Source organism: Pan troglodytes, chromosome 15 (assembly GCF_028858775.2).
Source record: "Pan troglodytes isolate AG18354 chromosome 15, NHGRI_mPanTro3-v2.0_pri, whole genome shotgun sequence".
In the NCBI taxonomy this organism is placed as follows: domain Eukaryota; kingdom Metazoa; phylum Chordata; class Mammalia; order Primates; family Hominidae; genus Pan; species Pan troglodytes.
Window position 1 is genome coordinate 82,655,663 of NC_072413.2, and position 13,080 is coordinate 82,668,742.

The window sequence follows — 13,080 nt, forward strand, 5'->3', positions numbered from 1 at the left end:
TGTACCACAGTTTCTTTAATAATTCACCTGCTGAAGGACATCAGGGTTGTTTCAAGTTTTTGCTTACTCCAAATTAAGCTGCTCTGGGCATTTTTGTACATGTATTTTTGTAAACATAGTTTTCTTTCATCTGGGATAAACATCAAAGAGTTCAGTTACTAAGTCTCATGGTAATTGCATGTTTACTATTATAAGAAATTGCCAAACTTCCAGAGTGGCTGTACCATTTCACATTCCCATCAAGAAGATGTGAATGAATCAGTTTTTCCTCATCCTTGCCAACATTTGGTGGTATCACTATTTTTTTTTTAATTTAAGCCATTTTAAAGGTGTGTAATGATGTCATTGGGGGTTTTCTTAGGTACATATCCCTGGTGGTTAATGATGTTCAACATATTTCCATGAGTGTGCTTTTCATCTGTTTATCATCTTGGTGAAAGGTCTGTTCAGTATTCTGTCAATTTTCAGGTTTTTATGTGTTGAATTCTGAGATTTCTTAGATACTAGTCTTTTTCCTAACATTTTCTCCCAATGTGTAGCTTGTCTTTTTGTCTTCTTCACATGGCCTTTCATGGAGCAAAATATTTTTTATTTTGTTGAAGTCAATTTATTAATAATTTCATTCATGGATTATTCCTTTGGTGTCAGTCTAAATACTCTTGTTAGTGCATTTTTTAAACAAGTATTTATTTTAAAAAACTATTACTTAGACCAGTGGCTCTTAGACCTTTGCAGGTGTAACAAATATTTATTGAAAAACTGACTTCTGGGATCTACCTCTAGAATTTCTGATTCGGTGGATTTGGGATTGGGGCTGAAGATAAGCATTCGTAATAAGCTTACAGGTGATATGATGCTGCTGGTTCACAGGAAGTATTTTGAGTATCCATTTTTTAGATTTCTAGTCTTTCAGGTTTCATCGGAGGTCAAGAATGGGAAAACTGAGACCTCAAATGTGATAACACAAAACAAGCAAAACATTCTTATAGTTTTAAAGACATTTAATTTTTTAAAAAAATATCCAACCAAGACATTTGTTTGGAAATCCCCTTATTTGGTAAAGATTACTTAGATTAAAAACTGATTGTATTTATATTTTTATATATTATCATCTTATCCCCAGATAGAATTGCCTTTGGTTCCATAAAGGATTCACCTGAGTTGCTATATGGTTCACAACTACTGTATCTCCTCTAACTTAAAGCTGGCAAAAAACATTACCTCAATTTGCCTTCTTGCAATATGGAACAAGGAGAACATCACCTAACATTTTGTAGAGCTTATTATGTGTTCTCTGCTAGATTCTTTATAGCCTTTATGTCAACGAATCCGCACAATTCTAAGTATTGTTCGATGTATTATAAGTATTGGTTAGTGTGGAGAATACAGAGATTTAGAATGGGCTAACAGGTGTCTTCAAGGCCACTCATCTGATAAGGAATAAAGCAGGATTCATGCGTATGTGTTACTCTATTCTCCGTGCTCTCTTTAATATATTATGTTACATCGCAATTTTTTTAATTAAAAAATCACGAGAGAAGTTTAATAAAATGTTAACATTTAAAAAAATTATAAAACAACTTTAGAATAAAAAGTATTATGATATCATTGTATACTTCTTTAAAAAAGTATTGATAAAGGTAAAAGAATGTGGTAGATATAATCAATTTACATGCTACAACCTTCTGCGTCCTTATAAAGTCGATGTCGGATAATTCACACATTGGACCTTTCCCTCATTTGTGTTGCCATAGACACTAAACAATAGGTTTTCCTGGCGCTTAGCTTTTGCTCTGATTTAGGGGTGCTGTGTGGACACAACAATATTTGGACTTTGGAATCTCAACAGAAATCTATAATGTCAGAAATAAATCTCAGAAGAAAATATAGAAATATTTCAGTCTTGATATTTCAAAAGTGTCTGAAAAAGTTTTATTACCACCATCTCTTGAGAAACACCAATAGGCATCCTTAAAAAGATTCTTATTGTAGGAAGCGTAATGTTCTCAAAAATTTTAATCAAAATTACATTTTTAGAATAAACATAAATTGCAAATTTCCCTTTTAGAACTCAAACTTATTACCATCATATTGACAACACAGGAGCTAGATAGTTTTTATGACAAAGCTCTTATCTATAGGAAATTAAAGTCCACACATTCTTTGATTCTTTGCATTATCTATAATCAAAAACAGTCCCTGCCCATCTTTGTTTAGCTTGTTGAATAATATTCAATAAAAAAGAAAGATATTTGCAATTTTAAAGGTGAGTAATAGCGGGTAAATTCTATACTAAATTATATAGAATAAAAGAGAAACAAAATTAATATTAAAGTTTTCTGAAAAAGACATTTTTAAAAATTTCAAAGTGACATACAACTTAATTTTCAATTAGACGTGTTTTTAGGAAGGTGAAACAATATAAGAAAAACCATTGAGAATAGTTTTCAGGAAAATAATACTATCTACAATATAACTTCCTCAATTAAGTTTACCAAGCAATTAACTGAAGCAAAATGCATTTTAAATTGTCATGATTTACTACAGACAAAATAAAACACTATTTTATTTTAATACACAGAACTAAAGAAAAAATGTTATTTTTGTATTACTGATTTGTAATGAACTGAAAGATGCCTATGAATCTCATGAATTCTTAACCTGAAAAACTCTGGAAAATATTTCACAGTATTCAGAAGTCATTTTTAAGAGCAGAATGTGGATTAAAATTTTTATATCTTTTATGAGCACCCTCCTCATCCTCCAAGCACTAAACTCAGTAGGTACTTAATAAAATATTCAACATTGCAGAGAAAATTTGGGCTAACAGAAAGCCTGTTAACTGGAGATCTTTTCCAGATAAAGTTAAGGGGTCAATGGAGATCATGACATGTTAAAAACATTTCAAGATGAAGGAATTTTTCTTAAGAAAAAAAAAATCAGTTTATAATTGCTTCCAAAATAATAGTCTCTTTCACAAAGATTTTTTTAAATCTTCCTTTGACACTCCCATTCCAAATACAATGGAAGTTGTATTTAAATGTTCCTATGAAATTTGTATTGGTTTTCATCAAAATAAGCTTTTTTCTCATTAAAGTGAACTGTGGCATTCCAAAGAACTAACAGAGAGAAGGTGCCATTCTTACTCTTTACTAAATTCCTTTTCCAGTTTCTTAATTTGAAGCATTGGATCTGAATACATTTGGCAACAACTCACAAAACATGAAATTTGTTGGCTGAGAAGTAATGCTATCTATTCCAGCCTAACTACAAACAGAAGAACATTTCTTTGTGTGGCTGCTATGGAGAAGATATTTTGAGCAGCTGTAACAAAGATTGCAATAAAAAATGGAGGTCAAATTGTCTTTATTCCAGATTAGAGAGCTCAGCATTTTTAATGTTCAGCACTGAGAAACAACACACCATAATAAGCTTTAGGTTTCCTGTTTGCAATTTCCCACAGTACCAATTACCATCAGTGCAGTGGTGCACTCAGTGGATTATTTTGGGGCTATTTTAGAGCCAGCCATTAAGAAACTTTTGCTGAATTTGAACTTCTCTACCTAAACCATACTACTACTACTAATAATGATACATAATGCTTAATAGTAAGAATAGCAGCACATATTTTTGAGCACCTGTTGTATGTCAGCTTGAGCATATTGTATATTACATAACTTAAACCCATGAGTTAGTTTAGATTGATATCCCTATTCGAAAGATATAGGACCTGCAGCTAAAAACAAAGAAAATTGATTTGTCATTAACAAAAACAGTCACATTGATAATGTGCGACATAGTTTAGAGTGTAGTCTATGTGTTTTGGTATTTGTTTTCTATTTATAAGATACTTCCTTCTTATCTATTTTGATGACCCCCTTCTCTGAATTTCTTTGGTATATATGGGCAGACACTTTATGTAGTTGCTTAATCACAAGTTGTTCTTTTCTTTCCCTGCATTCTTTGGGTAAAGACACACACACACACACACACACACACACACCACACACACACACACTCTCTGTCTCTCCCTCTCTCTACTGCAATTCTTGAAGTATGGACTAATAATAATAGGAGGGCAAGGGAAAGCATAAAACTATGTTTTAAGGATAAAGAGTAAATATGATATATCATGTCTTTCATTATATTAAGCAGTAGTAAAAATATGTCATTTCTTTGGCTGTCCAGCACGTCACCTTCCTCCTAAGCATCTTGATCTCCTTTGGGGAAGTTTCCTTTACTTGGTTGGCATGCTTTCCTGGTGGAGAGTGGTCAGAGCAACTGGATCTTCCTCCTCCACACCTTCAGAGGAGTCACAATATCTGGGATTTTGTATTGTGAATGCAATGAGACTCTATTCTTCAGAGCTTATTCTTTGCAGCAGCCAGGAAGCTGGAGTCTAGATAGACTGTTCTGTTGCTCTTTTGTTCTTCGGAGCTTGATTGGTTTTTATCCACCTGAGTTGGCTTCTCCAGCCTCCCAGGGACTCTCTGAAACACTGATAACTTCACAATAAATCCCCCTAAGCTCATATCAGCCACAGTGAAGCCAGAATCCTCTGGTGTGGCCCTGATGGGTATGTGCAGCAGACTTTTCTTCTGCTTTATCAGATCTTGAGCCATAATAATAAAAAGCTTAAACTTTGGAAGGTTGAGGTGGGTGGGCCACCTGAGGTCAGTTTAAGACCAGCCTGGCCAACATGATGAAACTACATCTCTACTAAAAATACAAAAATTAGCTGCGCATGGTGGCATATGCCTGTAGTCCTCAGGAGGCTGAGGCAGGAACATTGCTTGAATCCAGGAGGTGGAGTTTGAAGTGAGCCGAGATCGTGCCACTGAATTCCAGCCTGGGCAACAGAGTGAGACAGTGTCTCAAAATAATAATAATGATTATTATAATAAAGAGCTTGACTCTCATTAGCAATTACAAGTGTGCTGTTAACTCGGGGGGTGGGGCAGAGGAACCACAATATACGGGTTCCTTAACTTTTCTTATGAGCTTGAATAATAAAAGGAATCTACTGTTTGTCAAGAGACATATAGTTGAAGGTCAAAGAGATATTTTAAAGCAGTAAAGAGAGAGCACGTGATTAGCAAATAGCACTCTGTGCTCAAGTCAAAGAATTGTCACTTATTCCAGGATAGAAAATTGGCAAGTCTTGTTATTGCTTGAGTGCATTTCATAATCCATGTAGTGAGAGGTGGTGACATAGTTTTTTTTTTAATCTCAGGCCTTAATAGATTTATTATTCATTATTAAATGTATACTGAAGAAATCAGACTATGTTTTTACCAGTGGAAGAAAAATGAATATAAATTTATGAAGTGTATTAGGTATGCTTACAAAATAGATATGTTTGACTGTTGAACAACACAGGGCTTAGAAGCACTGATTCCCTGAAGAGTCAAAAATCTACATATAACTTGTCTCACCAAAAACTTTATAACTAATAGACTACTGTTGACCAGAAGCCTTACTGATAACATAAGCAGTCCATGAATACATATTTTGTATGTTTTATGTAATATATACTATATTCTTAAAGTAAACTAAAAAGAATGTTATTAAGAGAATAATAAGGATGAGAAAATATATTTACCATTTATTAAGTGGAAGTGGATCACCATAAAGCTTTTGATAAATCTTGACTTTCTATAATAAATTATATGGATTTTAAGGCAATAAATGATAAAAAAGACTGGTATCTACATGTATTTTATGCATTCATGACATAATTTAGTATAGTCTTGGTACTGTATATAATGAGACAATTTGTAGGGAATTTCAAAGTTAATCATCAGCCTTTAAATTCAAGTTGAAATATACTGTATATACTGACAAATTGTCATGATTTCAAGCAGGTTTGCTAACTGCTTGGATTCTGGATGCCTGATGCAAGCTCTTAGTGCTCAGTGCAGCTGAGCACACTTCCATGGGATCATCTGTCTCCACTGAAGACCCCTTTACAATGATTTATATTTGAAGCTAAATGATGTCTCTTTATTAACAGAGAATACCACTCTTTGCAATCTATTAAGTGAATATCCTACTTAACACATATATTTCTGTGAAAGATCTACTATCATCTGTGGAAAAATGTGAGAAATCAATTTGATCATCATATTTAATATGTATTTATTAAGGCTTATTTTGTGCTGGTCGTAATGGAGAATCGAAGGTGCTAGACTGCGTTCTTGCGCTCAGTGAACGTATCTTCTATTTGGAGAGGCACCCAGGATCACAGACAGCCTAATAAGCCAAAAAAAAAGGAATCCTTAATGCTAACTCACAGGATTAAAAGAAGGCTTAGTGGATGAAGGACAATCAGAAGTAGGTTTTGAATGGGTAGAAATGTCATGGGAAGAGACAAAGTGTAAGGGGAAAAGTCATTAAAAACACAAATACATAAAGACGCATGCTTATCTGGGATGCAACATAGTTCTAAGATGATGAACAATAGAATTAGAGGAGTAAGTTTTAATAAGATAAAGTTTTTGAACACAAAATAACAAGTATATCTTATATGTAAAAGTTTAGCTTAGAGAAAGAGGTAGAGTTGCTGAAGATCCGTAAGACAGTTTTTAATCTAGTAGGTGAAACAGTGTTGAGAGGATTTGTTAACCCTCAAAATTGTATGCAAAAATGTTTTCTATGAATTTTTCAACTTGAATTCTGCTATGAATTGAATGTTTGTCCTCTTCCAAGATTAATGCTGAAACTTAATCCCCAAAGCAATAGTATTAAGAGGTGGGACCTCTAGGATGTGAGGACACATTGTTTCATCTCTTTTGATCTTATGTTATGTCAGGACACAAGGAAGCTGCCATCTTTGAGGAGCCAGCCCTCACCAGACACTGAATCTGCTGTAGCCTTGATGTTGGATTTCCAGTTTCCAGAACTGTGAGACATAAAATGTCTGTTGTTTATAAATTACCCAGCCTGGAATTTCGTTATAGCAGCCTGACAAACTAAGACAGTCTGTGACTTCTCGAAACTGTAAATATTTGCTCTAAGGTCATCCAGAATCCATAAATGGGAAAATAAAGTCTCTATTTTAGTATATTAAATGTTTGGCAACTTAGTTGTTAAAATCATACATTTGAGAGTAAACTCTGACCCTATGTTCTAAATCACTAAATTTTGTCCATGCTATTTTCAAAAACAAACCAGTAAAGTCTTTATGTCTTTGCGTCTCTACTGATACCCCGCTTACCTAAATCCCCATTTTTCTCTCACCTGGATTAGTTAAATTATCTCCTAATGGTTGTATCTCTTATCCATTTTCAGTGTACTTTTTAAGGAAATAAATCAGCTCCTACCTTGCTCCTTCTTAAAATTCTTCAATATCATTCTTTGATTTACAATGCAATTCAAGGTCTGCAACAGGATGACCTATTAATCCTACCTCCCACCACTTTTTCTCTCTCTACTCCAACTCCAGTAGTAATCTGAGTTAGTTTTCATTTCCTCAGACACAAACGCTGATAATCAATATAGGAAATTCACATTTTTTGCTCCTACCACAAGCATTTTTCCTAGTTTAAACGTAACATCCTCAGAGGCTCTACTTTAAGCCCAAGTCTAAATTACCTCTTGTTATGTATGAATCAGAACACTCTGCTATTTATCTTTATACTATACATCATAAAATGTACTATTGTTATGTTTGTCTCTTTCTAAAAGAAGGCCAGGTAAGACAGGGTATCATCGACCATATTTCATTCATCATTTGATATCCAACATCAACTATAATGCCAACTACCCACTAGATGCTCAGTAAGTGTGTGTGCACTTGAAATAATTGATAAACTTGCCTTCCCAAAATTCCTCTAATTACTATATAGGCAATGTACATTAAGAGGCAATATCATCCACTTGTAATACCTTTGAAAAAGGCAAGGAATCCCCTAAAGATGTCCATATACTAATCCACAAAATCTGTAAATATGCTACATTAGATGGTTAAAGGGACTTTCTAGCTGTAAATAAGGGTAGGGAGCTTGTGGTGGGGAGATTATCCTGCGTTATTCAGATATGTCCAATATTATTACAAAGGTCCTTAAAAACGGAGGCAGAAAAGGACAGTCAGAAGAAATGTAACCTCAAAGAATGATTAGAGACAGAGAGAGAGAGCGAGAGAGAGGGCTTAAGGATCAAGGAAAAAATCATGAGCCAAGGAATGTGGGCAACTCTTAACAGCTGAAAAAGACACATAAATTGATCCCCTAAAACCTCCTGAGAGAAATGCAGTCCTGTCAATATCTTAATGTTAGCCCACTGATACCTATATTAGACTTCCACCCTCCAGAACTATATGATAATAAATGTGTTTTTTGAGCCTCTATGATTGTGGTAATTTGTTACTGCAGTAATAGAAAACAGAAAAGGCACCTTTAATTAAATGCTTTCTGAGTAGTCTTTTATTACCATATATAGGAGTTCCTGAACCTTTTCTCAGTCTCTAAGTATAAAAATACTCAGCAATAGAGCTATAGAATCATTCTAAGTCTCTAAGTCTTGCTTTATGTATTTTTTAAGGTCCTGGGACAGGTCACACCTTGGCCCTAATTGTTCACACTCAGTTCATTTCAAGGCAAATAAAACAAGTTACTAGCTCATTAGCTGATTGAAAATTAGATGCCTATTTATTAGCACCTAGTTTCCAGGTTGAATTATAGCTGTTTAAAAGAGAGACAGCCAGCAGCTGTAATTCTGAGCACCTCTTGCTATTCAGAGAAACCATGACTTATCACTAAGCTATCCTTGTCAAGAATGACCATCAAAGTAATCAGCCACAGAGTACTACCTACATTTTAGAAAAGGTGAACTATTAGGGTCAACAGCAGAGGGGAGCTTGGGATCTATTTGCTTTCTTTTTTCTCCTCATTTTGGTTTTTTGTTTGAAAATTCATTGCATTGTTTTCCGCTTTGATTTACCACACTTTACAAAACAAATTTCAAAGAAAAATTGATAGAAGTATTTCCATGCCTTCCTCCTCAGAGGAGTCTTCCGAGATCTCTATAAAGTACTTCCTCTGTGGGAACAGAGCACACAATATCGATCTTACTGTACTCCACTGAAAGAGATATTTCATTGAAGTCTCACTCTCAACTCCTGTTCCTAAGTGTTAAATTCTTTATGACATCTTTTCTCTTAAGCCCCTTCTAGCCATTCAACAAAGTTAAAGCTTCTGTAAAATGAAAATTCTATGGCCTGAATTAAAAGAGGCCTTGAAGAACATCTAGTCAGCCCCATGAGGACTTCTAATGACTTTTCCATTTAATTACACTTGATGAGAGAGAAGAGTCTAAACCCACAGCTCTGTTCCGATATTTCTAGAAAGGCTTATATTTTCCTCAAAAATTTAACTACACTTGTTGAAAGAGAAGAGTTTAAACCCAGAGTTCTGTTCTGATATTTCTAGAAAAGGTTATATTTTCCTCAAAAATTTATAAAAACTTTGACATCCTTGACAGTATACATTTGTGTCTGCTATATTTTAACTATAGTGCCTCCTCAGTCTCCTTCAAAATTTTAGGTTAATAGTTTCTAAGATGACACATCACATTTTTCTTAAATTCCTTGATGTATTATTGAATTATTCAATTTGAAAAACATTTCCTTATATTTATATGTGTCATGAACTGACAACAAGTAGTATGTATGTCTGAGTAGGTTATGTACATCTGACCCATAATATAATTACAGAATAATTGAAACATGTAACGATGTTAAAAAGTCTACCATTGCAAACCTAACAAAAACAAGCAATGGGGAAAAAGAATTCCCTAATTAATAAATGGTGCTGGGAGAACTCGCTAGCTATATACAGAATTTTGAAAGTGAACCCATTCCTTACACCTTATATAAAAATTAACTCAAAATGGGTTAAAAACATAAATATAAAATGCAAAACCATAAAAACCCTAGAAGAAAATCTGGGCAATACTATTCAGGACATTGTTGTCTGCAAAGATTTCATGATAAAAATGCCAAAAACAATTGCAACAAAAGGAAAAATTGACAAATTGGATCTAATTAAAGAGCTTCTGCACAGCAAAAGAAACTATCATCAGAGTGAACAAGCAACCTACAGACTGAGAGAAAATTTTTGCAATCTATCAGACAAAGGTCTAATATCCAGAATCTACAAGGAACTGAAACAAATTTACAAGAAAAAAAAAGTGGGTAAAAGACATGAACAGACACTTCTCAGAAGACATACGTGCGGCTAACAAACATATGAAAAAAAGCTCAATATCACTGATTATTAGAAAAATGCAAATCAAAACCACAATGAGATACCATCTCAAGCCAGTCAGAATGGCAATTATTAAAAAGTCAAAAAACGACAGATGCTGATGAGGTTGCAGAGAAAAAGAAATGGCTTAGGTGGGAATGTAAATTAATTCAGCCATTGTAGAAGACAATGTGGCAATTCCTCAAAGATATAGAGGCAGAAATAACATTTGACCCAATAATCTCATTACTGGGTATACACCCAAAGGAATAAAAAACATTCTATTATAAAGATACATGCATGCATATGTTCACTGCAGCAGTGTTGACAATAGCAAAGACATGGAATCAACCCAAATGTCCATCAATGATAGACTGGATAAAGAAAATGTGGTACATATACCCCCCATGGAATACTATGCAGCCATAAAAGAAATGAGATCATGTCCTTTGCGGGGACATGGATGGAGCTGGAAGCCACTATCCTCAGAAAACTAATGCAGGAATAGAAAACCAAACACTGCATGTTCTCACTTATAAGTGGGAGCTGAATGATGAGAACACATGAAACATGAGGGGTAACAACACACACTAGGGCCTGTTGGGGTTGGGGGATGTGGGGAATGACAGCATCAGGAAAAATAGCCAAAGGATGCTGGGCTTAATACCTAGGTGATGGGATGATCTGTGCAGCAAACCACCGTGGTACATGTTGACCTATGTAACACACCTGCACATACTGCACATGTACCCTGAACTTAAAATAAAAGTTAAAGAAATAAAAAGTCTACCATTCAAGGATGAGCACTCAGTACTAAACTAATATATGTCTCCATGGGCCACATATTTAAATGTGAATAATTTATACAAATTGGCATAAATAGAGTAGTGTGGTTGCATTTTTCAGAATTAGTGTGAAGCAATGAGCAGAAAAGATTTGAACAGAATGTTGAGGAAGGAAAGAGGTGTCTAGCGGTTTGAGACTTTCACACAATGGCGTTGGCAATTCACTGGAAAGTGAAGGAGCCATTTTAGTTTTGACAGTTAAGCAACAGCAATTCTCACACTATCAGAATAGATCACACAGCATCAGAATTGCTCAGGGGTCTTGTTCCTGGATTCTATCCTGGGGTTTCTGATTCAGTAGGTGTCAGGTGGAGATGAAAATTAGCATTTCTCATGAGTTCTTAAGTGGTGCTGACACTACTTTTTCAGAGGTAACACTTTGAGAACTACTAAGCTAAAGGAACTGAGCAGGCAAATTTGGTCTGGTTTATTTTTAACTATGTAATTGGGAACTCCAAGAAGGAAAAAAGAAGGTGGTAGCGCTGTTTTTAGGCCAAGGTGGTAAAATACAGTTTGTTTGTTTGTTTGGTTTTATTGAGACGGAGTCTCGCTCATTCACCAGGCTGGAGTGCAGTGGCATGATCTCGGCTCACTGCAACCCCCGCCTCCCAGGTTCAAGCGATTCTCCTGCCTCAGCCTCCCAAGTAACTGGGACTACAGGTGCCCACCACTATGCCCAGCTAATTTTTTGTATTTTTAGTAGAGACAGGGTTTCACTATGTTGGCCAGGATGGTCTCGATCTCTTGACCTCGTGATCTGCCCACCTCGGCCTCCCAAAGTGCTGGGATTACAGGCATGAGCCACCAAGCCCAGCCAAAACACAATTTTTATAATCAATATTATAGATTAGTATCACACTAAATAGAATAAAATAGACCCTCAGTGATATATATATATATATTATATATATACACACACACACATATATACACACTATATATATACACACATATATACTATATATACACATATATATGTGTATATATATTATATAAATGTATTAGCAACAGATATGCAAGGTTAAAATAATAAAGATGCTATTTATTGTTATCATTTCATTTAATGTTTGATGTCTAATATTTCAAACTACTAAAGGTATGAATAAGGCACTCTCTTTTTTTTCAGACATGATGTTACCTATTTATTTTCTTAAAAGTAGTTTTATTTAATTCATTTGTAGTTTTTATTAATACTTTAGTTATCATAAATTCTTTGGAATAGATTTTTTCTCACCTGTCTGCTTTTGCAAAGGCTGAACTAGACCATGTAGGATGATTTCATTGTTTTATCTTTTCCAAGTTTACTTTCCATAAGACATGTCTTTGTCCAAGAGGTGGTATATCTTACCTCCTTTCTTGTACAGTACTTTAAGGTTAGTGGAGGAATATATTTCAAATCCCGGGTTCTCGTGGTAAACATCTCTTTGACTGTATTTACAAAATGCCAAGTTCTAACTGTGGACTTTAATATTCTAATTATCCTCATAGATGAATGAATTTTTACCACTACTCACCCAGGACTGTACATTATTAACAGAAAAGTTTCATCTTCAAGATTAGTTAGTGATACGTTAATGTTTTATATTTTTTAATGCTGCTTGCAGAACTTCAATAGCCTCCCATTGTCCTATACCTATAACTGAAGAACTTCAGACATACAGATGCAGTCCCCCTCTTTCTGTAGGTTCCTAAGGGAGGTATGTAATGAAGCCCTCAAGGTAGAACATACCCTAGTTTTCATAACACACTCACAGCATGGAAGCCAAGACAACTCCCTCTCACATGCTAATCCACCATGTTGACTTCTGAGAAGCCCAGTTCTGAGACGGCCTCTAAGATTTCCAGTTTATCTGTTGTTCTTTATGTAAGAGCACATATTTACCATAAATCCTGCCCTTAGGTTAGGGCAGTCTTGATGTTATCATATTTCAGTTGTCTTACACATCCCTTCTGAATCACCCTTTCTCTATTATATATAAACCCAGGGTCTG